A 13,260-nucleotide genomic window follows, 5' to 3' on the forward strand; every position below is an offset into this window, starting at 1 on the left:
TAAAAGCTGAATGATGTGGGGTGCCCAGGTGGCTCAGTCAGTTGAGCATTGACTCTTTCATTTCAGCTCACATCATGATCTCAGAGTTCTTGAATTCTAGCCCTGCATCTGACAGTGAGGAACCTGCTTGGGATTCTCTCTCTCTCCCTCTCTCTGTCCCCTGCCCCCAATAAACAAATGAACTTAAAAAAGCTGAATGATGTATCATTGTTTAGAATACCAAGATCCTTGGCAAATTGAGAAGGGAAAGGAAAGGTAAAAAAAGGAAATCTATTTGGTATAGATTTGCTTGCCCCATTAAGTATCAAAAGCTCAATTTTGAGACCTACACCGGACAAAGATGAATCATTTGGATTTAGAGATGCAAGCACAACTAAAAATAAGTTGGATTCTGTAAGCTCTCCTAATATGTTTCCAGCAAGATCATTGCTGGATTTAGTACAGAATCCTGTATTAAGATTCTGAAGTGCTAAAACTTCCAGAGTCCTTCTTCTTGAAAGTAATGACATATTTTGGAATGATCTGAAAATTGGTTATCTTTATGAGTTTTTACCATTGTGCTTTTGTTAATTATTTGAGCCAGAATTCTGAATTTGAAAGGCTATTAATTTTGATTCTCCTATTTTGATAGGGAATTTTTCACATGTTTACTTACTTTTTAGATTCAACCATGAGTTCTACCTCCTAGATAAGGCAAAACTTTTAAAACACTCTTAAAGTTGGAGAGAAATAAAACAATTGAAATCATAGAGCCTGGAACAAGAATTTGCCACTTGCCAATATTTTAGTTGGTCATCAGCCTCTTAAAATTATTTTGTGGTAAGCAGAATAAGAGTGATCCTGTAACTTTCAGTGCTATAATAAAGAGAAGGGAAATCCTGGTACTTAGGGGATAGCGTAAGATATTTCTACCTTTCCTAAGCTAAATATACCACAGGGCAGTGAAAAACTAAAATTTCCTTTCAAATTTAAGTTTGTACAATTATTTCCCATTTTATAAACCTAAAATGATTTATTATATTCACAAGATCTCTAAAGGGTAATTAGTCTTTTAAATATTGAGTTAATTAAATACCCTAAAAATATTAAAAAATACATTAACTCAATTCCATTTTAAGTTTTTCAGGTTTCTGACTTAATAAACAAAACCTCCTAAATACTGCTAATAAATACAATAAAATAATCTTACAAATAAGAGAAACCTTAATTCTTTTCACATATTTCAATATGTTGATGATAAACATTATAAGGTTTAAACTGATTCTACATCAATTATTCTATTACAAATTTCAAATTGCTTATAATACTTTTTTATCCCAAAAAAGCCAATTTCACGTACACATTATAAATTCATCAAATACAAAATATGCACAAAGTACATTTCAATTTTTTTTTTAATGTTTATTCATTTTTGAGAGAGAGAGAGAGAGCAGGGGAGGGACAGAGAGAGAGGGAGACACAGAATCCAAAGGACTCCAGACTCTGAGCTGTCAGCACAGGGCCCGACATGGGGCTTGAACTCCTGAACCGCAGGATCATGACCTGAGCGGAAGTCAGACATTTAATCAACTGAGCTACCCTGGTGCCCCTGCATACACTACTTTTAAAACAAAAATGTTATCATTTATTACTTTAAAAACTTCCATTTCTTTAAACCTTTCGAATCTTCTGTTGTTGAATATTTTGCTGTCAAAATTTTGACTGAGACGTGGAGCTTTAGATATTCAGAGCCATTCTCCTCAATACCAACCAGGGAAGATATTAATTGCAGTATCTCTAGTAATTTAGAATCACCTTCTCAACTCCTTGCAAGCAAAAGATATAGGATACAGACTTCAGTGAAGCTTCCATCAAACTGTTTAGTCTTGGATGTTGACTATATAATAACTGATCTTTTTATTTTGAACTTTATAGTTGTTAGTAACTGACATTTCTAAATGCTTAGAATGTGCCAGTTCAGTGTTTGTTCTGTCTTGGTGACAACATTTGGTGACCAAAGAATGGCACTTTCTGATACTTTCCATTGGAGGCTAGAGGAAAGCTCTGGAAGTTAGTCATGAAACAGTGTATATAAATTTAATTTTGGCTACCTCTGACATCCTGGAGTCACAGAAGGAATATTATGAGTGCAAGATTCATACTAAGATTTCCACTAGACAGATTAATTCTGGATTTCATTTAATTTCTAGGAATATTAGTATTCAGACTTCTTATTCAAATTATTTTAACTTTATTAACTTTTGTTTTGGGTTTAGTTTTTTCTTCTTTTTCCAGTTTCCTCAGGTAGAAAATTTGGTCAGTGATTTAAGACCTTTTTGCTTTTATTAATAGAGGCATTTGCAGTTGTAAATTTCCCTCGGAGTACAGATTTTGCTGCATCTGATAAGTTTTGGTATATTGTGGTTTTTTTTTTTCATTTGTTTTCATTCATGATAAATTAATTTCTAATTTTTCTTTTCTTTTTTCTATTGAAATGTTTTATTTATTTTTGAGAGAGAGAGAGAGAGAGTGAGGATGAGTGGGGGAGGGACCAATAAAGAGGGGAACAAAGGATCCTAGATCCTGTCACTGAACTGACAGCAAGGAGCCTAATATGGGCCCCAAACTCACGAACTGTGAGATCATGACCTGAGCTGAAGTCAGATGTTCAACCAGCTGAACCACCAAGGTGCCCCAATTCCTAATTTTTCTCATGATTTCTTACTAATAAATTTTAGTTTGATTTGAATCTTTGACGTGTATTGTTGTAGTAATAGGAAAGGTTCATTTGCAGTTTAATGTCTGTAATCACAATCACAGTCTGTTATAAACAACATACCTCAATGATCTTTTATCATGTTTCCTCTCATTTCTCTACCTAGAGATTCTATGCTTAGAAAGCTAAATAATGAAATTTAATTTTTTAAAGTTTATTTATTTATTGAGAGAGAGACTGCGTGTGCTTGGCCATGGAGGGGAGAGGCAGAGGGACAGGGAGAGAGAATCCCAAGCCCACTCTGTGCTGTCAGTGCAAAGCTAGACTCAGGGCCCCCATGCCACAAACTGTGAGATCATGCATGACCTGAGCTGAAATCAAGAGTTGGACGGTTAACCGAGCCTCCCAGGTGCCCCATAAAATTTAGCTTTTAATGGCATTCCATTTCATTGACTCATTGCTTCCTTCATGCGTAATAGGTCTTTGATTTCAGCTATTACTTTTTGTTTGTTTTTATCAAGGTAAATATAAACATTATAATCAAACTAAAAAGCTGTAGGAAAAAAAATTCTTAAAACAGCCAAGTTATATGATCTTTTGGCCTGCATTTTTCTAATCATGCAAAAATATCTAATTAAAATTGCAGTACGTTATTTTTAAATTTGCACTTGCTAACTGACCAAAATAATTAAATCTCATATTTTACTGAACTTTTATATTTTTATTCTACATATATGATATGTTTCAAAATAAATAACTTCCCACTTTAATTTCCAGATGAAACCTCTGTTTGCACATTATGATAAGAGAAACCTTTACAGAATGTCTCCAGAGAAAACTTAAAAGAATTTTAACAATGATTAGACAGACCCTAGAGTGTGGTTTAAGCATTAATTCAATTAGAGTCCCAATGTAATTTTTAAATGGATGACTGAATTCCCTTCAATTATCCTGCATTTAGTAAACTTTCATGCTTTTATTTTTATTTGCCTTTTCCCTCCCATGTATTATAGAAATAATCCCTTAGAAGACAGGACCTAATTAATTAGAATCTTCAACGAATAATATGAACATTTCATTTATATTCCGATTATTTAAAGACTAATTATAAAGTCCTTTTTGTTCCTATGCTCTGGGGGGGGGGGGGGAATGTCTAAAACAACATTTTAATGACTAAGGAAAGTTTAATTTATAAATTTTTTATGATAATTTATTAAGTTATATTTTCATTCTGTGATCATTCTTAACATTACTTTTATAGAATGAAGGAGTTTAAAATTTATATAAAAATGAGTATAAGTTTATTAATAATTAACTGATCTCTTTGATTGTAACATCTTTTTTACACTAATATAATCTTTGAATATGCTCCTAGTCAATTAATATTTTCACATAGGTAAATGTTTAATTGGAATTCTACCTTTTTTTAAATAACTGTTTTAATGCCTATTATAATTTCAGGTATATAATTGACAATGAAAAGTGAACCTACAAATTGTAATAGATCTATAGATCTTATGAGTTAACACTTTAAACAGAGGTATGTGAAAATGCCACAATAATTTTGTTTATAGCCATATATCCGTGAATAGTATTAAAGAATGATTGTGGAACATGTTCTGAAAAGGAAAGTTAAATAATAAAATAAATGATATTTTTCCAAAATATCCAACACTCCTCTATTGCACAGTTTTAAAATTCTTTATTTTTCTTCTATATGTAAATTTTCTTCTAGGAATACAATCTATAATTGCATATATCATATTAATCTGTTATGTGTACTGCATTAGTCTGCTCTGTCAGCCATAACAAAATGCCATGGACTAGGTGACTTAAATAACAGAAATGTATTTCTCACAGTTCTTAAACCTGGGAAGTTAAAAATCAAGATGTCAGTATGGTCCGTTTCTTCTTTTCTTTTTTCTTTTCTTTTCTTTTCTTTCTTTCTTTTTCTTCTTTAATGTTTATTCATTTTTGAGAAAGAGAGAGAGACAGAGACAGAGCATGATCAGGGGAGGGGCAGATTAAGAGGGAGACACAGAATCCGAAGCAGCCTCCAGGCTCCTAGCCATCAGCACAGAGCCTGACACAAACTCGAACCCACTAACAGTGAGATCATGACCTGAGCCGAAGTGGGATGCCTAGTGAGCTAAGCTACCCAGGCACCATATTGTGGTCAGTTTCTGATGAGAGCCCTCTTCCTGGCTTGATGGTTGCCTTCTCAATGTGTCCTTACATGGCGAGGAGAGGGAGCTCAGTGGTTGCTTTCTCTTTACAATATGAAAGGCACCAGTCCTGTCTGATTAAGCACCCCCTCCCCTTCCCAACCCCTTGCTGCTCCCCTATGACCTCATTTAACTTTTATCACCTCCTCACAGGCCCTGTCTCTAAATACAATCATGTTGGGTTGGGAGTTAGGTGTTCAACATACAAATTTCTTTCCTCTCCCCTCCCCTCCCCTCCCCTCCCCTCCCCTCCCCTCCCCTCCCCTCCCCTCCTTTTCCCTTCTCTATTCTATTCTATTCTATTCTATTCTATTCTATTCTATTCTATTCTATTCTTTCCAGGATTCTCTTGAGTACATATTCACCATGATTATTTTTAAAAAATGGTAGGAATAATTTTGGAAAATGCATATAATACAGTATTTTACATAACCAGTAGTATTTTTCTTGTAGTTCAGCAGACTTAAAATGTGTTACATCTTCTTTGAAGAATGGCAGATAAAAATGGTCCACGTTGTCCTGTAAGAATAAAACTAATAAAACTAATATTTTAATTTTTCTTCAGATAGCCTTTATGGTTATGCCAATTATTTTTAATTATATGGTATCAGATCACTGCTCTCATGATGATTATGATGATGAAGAAGATAATGAATATAGTAATTAATATATGGTGAGAATTATATGTATAGGTTATGTAAAATATTTTATATGGATCATCTTATCCACTCTGTCCACTACTCAATGATTTATGTTTATTATCATTATGGAATTTTTTGCTTTGGAAAGATTAAGAAACTACTCTATAGTCACATATCTAGAAAAATAGGAGAGGCTTTGGAAAAAAACATTACTTTCTACCAAAGATTATGTCCTTAACCCCTTGCTGTAGTGTCTACCCAAGAAGTTTTCTGAGTTAAAATTGATACTTTGGGTTACATTACATTTATGGCTATCATATATGTTGTGATCCAGTAATGTATGGATAATTGCATACTTGAAGATAAAATAACAATAGAGGAATTTGCTGATAGAGTACATAGCTTTCAGTTAATAAAATATTGAGACATTATGTTTGAAAAACAAAAAATGGGCAGGATAATTCTATAACTTATTTAAATAATATATAGTATTTGAAAATCCCAGAGAATTGATCTCATATATTAAATTAAAACCAGGAATGAAGTTGTGTTCTAGATAGAATGCAGGACGCTGGGAATAGCATTGGTCCCATAATTACAGAAAAAAAAAAAAGCTAGATAAAACTTCAACCCATGGATCCCATGGCAGCAGAGCACCTTGATTTCTATGGAAAATTTGATGCCACCAAGGAGAAACAGAACTGAAACGCTGTATCACGTGACAGAGTATGAGAAGAAAAAAATGCAAGGCACCAGAGAAGAGATGTTGGGCACCATAGAAACAAGTAAGAATTTGGCTAAACTTTTCAACAATTGCTAATGGTAGAGAGAGTGTAAGCTAACATAGAAACTCTGGAACCAAAGACATAAGTGAAGTTAAAACATTTCGACAGTCTATTCACCCAGGATTGCCACTTGGTACTTACAAGAAATACCGTGGACAGGGAAGAAATTCAGATAAAGACTATCTAGCTGGTGAGGTTTGCAGAAGATAGTGGCTACCACTCCAACAAAGACAGAGCATGCCTCCTTTATCCCCAGAGTTTTCTTCCCTAAAAAAATAAAAGCCTAAGTCACTAGGGAAAGTGTATGGGGTGGAGAGGAGAGAGAAGTGGTTATCTACAAAGTGGCAAGAAGGAACTTTGGAGAAGGATGTAACTGTTCTATATCTTGACATTGATGATGTAATTATATGCATTTTTTAATAACATAGAATTCTACACTGTGAAGGGTCAATTCACTCTATGTAAATGATACCTGTATAAGTCTGTTTTACCCAATCCATAAATTTGAAGCAAGTTGTTACTTCAGTCAGTGTGAATCTGTGGTTAAAATACATGGGTCAAGTTATAATATCTATATACAAGAAAATAATTTTATTTATTAAAGACAGAGTGAAAGATTACTCGATTATATTTATAGAAAAGCAATAAATTATGTCATAAATATTTTGAAAACTAAGTAATATTACTGTTGCTGCTTCCTTTTAAATGCCTATGTAGATGTCATCTTATCACATATTATTAAATTGTCAACAGTTTTTTTTTTTAATGCACTGAGTTTGTGTAAACCTTACGCCCATAAATAAAAGATCCATTTAAGTAATTATTTGCAGTTTATCTGATCAGTGTTAGTTGATAACATATTTGCTTACTAAGATGCATTTCTCAGTGCAGATAACCTTATTTTCTAAAAATGACATACTTTTCTAATGCTGAAACTGATACATTTTTAAACTACATAGCATTAAAATGGTAGCCCTTGGATTTATAATCAGAGATACTATAAAAAAGAAAGTTAAAGTTAGCAAATAATAGGGCTAGGGTAATGAACAGAAGTCTGAGGAATCTGTTTTTTTCTCTTTGTACAACTGATATGAGGGTCTGTTAGGTTCTCTAAATGTAAGATAACTTAAGAAACCTAAATATCTTTGTCTTGTGTGGACTTGGGTTTCTCACTTCAGAAATATGATACTGGATTTCATTTTTGATTTTTTGTGTAATTATTTTATAACAAGTTATACTCTTTTGTTGCTTATAGCAAATGTGTATAAACATATTACTTTTGCTATTACTACTTTGAATTCATCAATACTGAATGTAACCATCAGGTAAATGGAACTATCATCAGGTTTTCTTTTTCCTAGTTAAGATAAAAACACCTGAGACATTTCACCCTCTTTTGTGTTTTCCATCTCCCTCTTTTGTTGGATGATTAGTAGAGTCATGATTGCATACTTTAGTGTCACTCACCTACCTATATATAGACGTATGTATGTATGTATCCAGCTGTCATCTACCCTTATCTATCTGTCTCATCATTATGCATCACTGTGTTTATTTTCTACTCTCATCTGCTTGTAAGTGAAATTAGGGTTCTGTCTCTATCACTCTGCCAAACTTATTTTGTTGAATTAACAAAAATTTTCATATTGCCAAACAAAGTCTTCAAATTTCTACTTTCATCTTAATTGAATACACAGAAGTATTTGGTATCATTCACTCCTTTCTGGAAACACATTTTATTTTCCTCAATTACTTTACCATATCTCCAATTTCATCATTTTTTTTTCTGGCTAAATTTCCTCTTCTTTACCTGATTACTAAAACTCCAAGAATCATTCCTGAATCCTTTTTCTTTTAATTATTTTTTTATTGGATATAATTTTAGATTCACATGCAGCTATAAGAAATAATCTCAAGAGATCTTCGCATGTAGTTAGTGTTTCTGGCTTGCTTCTTCAGAAACAAGTCTTGTATGCATGAGACAAAAAAAACAAAAACAAAAACAAAAAACCCCAGGATACTTGCCATAGTGCCATTGCTTGAGTCTGGAGGTGCTTATTGGTCTATCATTTTATTTCAATAATCCAGACTCTTCATATGTTTGTTTTATATATAATGTTTAGGGTTTAAGTTACTCTTAGTGGAGGAGTAGAGAAATGTCTATCTATTACATATCCCCCGAAGTACAAGTCCATTCCTCCTTTTTAATTAAAAAAAAATTAATAGACTTTATATTTTATTATTTTTTGTTTATTTTGAGAGGGTGAGGGGCAGAAAGAGAGGTTTATTTATTTTGAGAGAGACAGACAGAGTGGGAGAGGGTCAGAGAGAGGTGAGAGAGAATCCCAAGCAGGCTCCACACTGTCAGTGCAGAGCCTTATGAGGAGCTCAGTACCATGAACCATGAGATCATGACCTGAGTGCAAATCAAGAGTCGGATGCTTACTTGACCGAGCCATCAGGCACCCTTACACTTTATATTTTAAAACAGTTTTAGGTTAACAATAAAAGTGAGTGGAAAAAACATAGAGTTGTTATATATGTCCTGCCCTAACATATATCTCCTGCCTCCCTCATTATTAACATCCCCCAACAGAGTAGTACATTTATTACAATTGATGACCCTACGTTGACATATTATTACCCAAAGTCAATAGTCTATTATTTTTCATTTCTGGTATTGTGCTTTCTATAGGTTTTGACAAATGTATAAGGACATATCTCCATCATTATAGTATCATACAAAATAAATTCACTTTTAAAAATATTCTTGCTCCACCCATTTATTCTTACTTCCTCCTAATGTCTGGCAGCTACTGATCTTTTTTTTTTAACTTTATTTTTTAAAATTTACATCCAAATTAGTTAACGTATAGTGAAGCAATGATTTCAGTAGATTCCTTAGTGGCCCTTACCCATTTAGCCCATCCCCCCTCCCACAACCCATCCAGCAACCCTCAGTTTATTCTCCATATTTATGAGTCTCTTCTGTTTTGTCCCCCTCCCTGTTTTTATATTATTTTTGTTTCCCTTCCCTTATGTTCATCTGTTTTGTCTCTTAAAGTCCTCATATGAGTGAAGTCATATGATTTTTGTCTTTCTCTGACTGACCAATGTCACTTAGCATAATACCCTCCAGTTCCATCCACATAGTTGCAGATGGCAAGATTTCATTCTTTTTGATTGGCGAGTAATACTGTGTGTGTGTGTGTGTGTGTGTGTGTGTGTGTGTGTGTGTGTGTGTATATACCACATTTTATTTATCCATTCATCCATCAATGGACATTTGGGATCTTTCCATACTTTGGCTATTGTTGATAGTGCTGCTATAAACGTGGGGGTGCATGTGTCCCTTCAAAACAGCACACCTGTATCCCTTGGATAAATGCCTAGTAGTGCAATTGCTGAGTCGTAGGGTAGTTCTATTTTTAGTTTTTTGAGGAACCTCCATACTGTTTTCCAGAGTGGCTGCACCAGCTTGCATTGCCACCAACAATGCAAAAGAGATCCTCTTTCTCCGCATCCTCACCAACATCTGTTGTTGCCTGAGTTGTTAATGTTAGCCATTCTGACAGGTGTAAGGTGGTATCTCCTTGTGGTTTTTATTTGGATTTCCCTGATGATGAGTGATGTGGAGCATTTTTTCATGTGTCGGTTGGCCATCTGGATGTCTTCTTTGGAGAAGTGTCTATTCATGTCTTTTGCCCATTTCTTCACTGGATTATTTAGTTTTTGGAGGTTGAGTTCGTAAGTTCTTTGTAAATTTTAGATACTAACCCTATATCTGCTATGTCACTTGTAAATATCTGCTCCCATTCTGTCGGTTGCCTTTTAGTTTTGCTGATTGTTTCCTTGGCTGTGCAGAAGCTTTTTATTTTGATGAGGTCTGAGTAGTTCATTTTTGCTTTTGTATCCCTTGCCTCTGGAGACGTGTTGAGTAAGAAATTGCTGCGGGCAAGATCAAAGATGTTTTTGGCTGCTTTCTCCTTGAGGATTTTGATGGCTTCCTGTCTTACATGGAGGTCTTTCATCCACTTTGAGTTTATTTTTGTGTATGGTGTTAGGAAGTGGTCCAGGTTCATTCTTCTGCATGTTGCTGTCCAGTATTCCCAGAACCACTTGCTGAAGAGACTGTCTTTATTCCATTGGATATTCATTCCTGCTTTGTCAAAGATTAGTTGGCCATACGTTTGTGGGTCCATTTCTGGGTTCTCTATTCTATTCCATTGATCTGAGTGTCTGTTGTTGTGCCAGTACCATACTGTCTTGATGATTATAGCTTTGTAGTATAGCTTGAAGTCTGGGATTGTGATGCCTCCTGCTTTGGTTTTCTTTTTCAAGATTGCTTTGGCTATTCAGGGTCTTTTCTGGTTCCATACAAATTTTAGGATTATTTGTTCTAGCTCTGTGAAGAATGCTGGGGTTACTTTGATAGGGATTGTGTTGAATATGTAGATTGCTTTAGGTAGTATCGACATGTTAACAATATTTGTTCTTCCCATCCAGGAATATGGAATCATTTTCCATTGTTTTGTGTCTTCTTCAATTTCTTTCATAAGCTTTCTATAGTTTTCAGTGTATAGATTTTTCACCTCTTTGGTTAGATTTATTCCTAGGTATTTTATGGTTTTTGGTGCAACTGCAAATGAGATTGATTCCTTGATTTCTCTTTCTGTCACTTCATTGTTGGTGTGTAGGAATGCAACCGATTTCAGTGGATTGATTTTATATCCTGCGACTTTGCTGAATTCATGAGTCAGTTCTAGCAGTTTTTTGGTGGAATCTTTTGGGTTTTCCATATAGAGTATCATGCCATCTGCAACGAGTGAGAATTTGACCTCCTCCTGGCCTGTTTGGATGCCTTTTATTTCTTTGTGTTGTCTGATTGCAGAGGCTAAGACTTCCAATACTATGTTGAATAACAGTGGCAAGAGTGGACATCCCTGTCTTGTTCCTGATCTTAGGGGGAAAGCTCTCAGTTTTTCCCCATTGAGGATGATATTAGTGTTGGGTCGCTCATATATGGCTCTTATGATCTTGAGGTATACTCCTTCTATCCCTAGTTTCTTGAGGGATTTTATCAAGAAAGGATTCTGTATTTTGTCAAATGCTTTCTCTGCATCTATTGAGAGGATCATACGGTTCTTGTCCTTTCTTTTATTGATGTGATGAATCATGTTAATTGTTTTGCGGATATTGAACCAGCCCTGCATCCCAGGTATAAATCCCACTTGGTCATGGTGAATAATTTTTGTAATGTATTGTTCGATCTGGTTGGCTACTATCTTGTTGAGGATTTTTACATCCATGTTCATCAGGGAAACTGGTCTTTTTTATTGCCTGAATAGTTTTGCTTTTCATAGAGTGACATATAGTTGGACTCCTGCTGTATGGAGCCTTTTCAGATTGGCTTCTTCTACTTAGTAATTTGCATTCATATACCTCCATGTCTGTTGACAGCTTGATAGTTCATTTATTTTTAGTGCTTATTAATATTCTATTGTCTGGATATGACAGTTTACTTATCCATTTGTCTACTATAGGAGAACTTGGTTTTGAGTTTTAGCAATTATGATTCAAAATGCTGTAAACATGGATGTGCAGGTTTTTTTGTAGATAATATAAGTTTTCACCTCCATTGGATAAATGCTCAAAGAGGATGATTTCCGGATCATGGGGTAAGATTATGTTTAGTTTCATAAGAAAATGCAATACTGTCTTCCAAAGTGACTATATCATTTGCATTCCTGCCAGCAAGGAATGAGAGTTCCTGTTGCTCCACATCCTCAATAGTATTTGCTATTGTCACAGTCCTTTTGTGTTTTTTTAAGTCCTTTTGTTTTTAATATGTATTTTTTTAATCACAGGGAATTATCTTCTAGGTATTTGGTGTTTCATAGAGTATGCAGACTTATGTTTCCCAGGTCACAGCTAGCATAGTGTTAGGAATGTATCTCTGTAGAGCAAAAAACAAAAACAAAAACAAAAAAAACCCCACAATTTTATATACATAATATATATGTATGCATATATAACTATATAATGCATATATAATAACTATTTAATATGATTCTGATTCTATGAGTCAGAATTTGGGCTTCACTAAGTTGTGTGGTTCTTGTGAGAATCTCACCAGAGATAATTTAGGCAGTTATATTTTGTTAGCATTTTCCAGTCAGACATGAAAATAGAGGAAGATTCAGTTTAGAAAGCTATTCTCTCCACATTTCCCCCCAGTAATCTGGCCTGAAGTTATTCATATGGTAGACTTATAGTAGAATGAGGTAAGAAGCCCAGTGCATAAGGCCTTTCTCAGCCTCTGTTTGCACCATGTTTATCAATGTATACTTGAGCAAAACATTTAATATGGCAAAGCTAGGATCAATGTGGGAAGAGACTACAGTGAATCAAGAAAGCTTAATTCATAGGGCAATTGTAACATTCCACAAACACTGACTTTTTGTCAGAATCCAGTTAGGTACGTAATATCACCAATGAACTATCTCATAAAAGTCTTAAAACTGACATCATAAAAACTGACTCGTTGGTTGCCCTCATCCTCCCAAATCTGTTTCTCATCTTGGTAGATGGTACACTGTGAACCCATTGTTCAAACAGAATGAAAGTTCATTGTATCTCTCTATAGTCTTTCCATCTTTACTGTTGTCTTGTTATTCCAAGTCACCATTTTTTAATATTGTCATTTCTTAAATTGTTGCTGTTATTAACCATTATCTGAAGAGCATTAGTGTACTCCTTTAAAATGTAAATTGGAATATGCTATACATCTGGTTAGAATTCTCCAATGGGTTAAAATCACCTTGGAGCTAAAATTAAAATAATGTGCCCAGCTTACACTGAGTTTTTGCTATCTGATGTTTGCCTAACAGAATGACCTCATTTCCTCTCAATTT

This window comes from Panthera leo, chromosome A1 (assembly GCF_018350215.1).
Source record: "Panthera leo isolate Ple1 chromosome A1, P.leo_Ple1_pat1.1, whole genome shotgun sequence".
NCBI lineage: Eukaryota > Metazoa > Chordata > Mammalia > Carnivora > Felidae > Panthera > Panthera leo.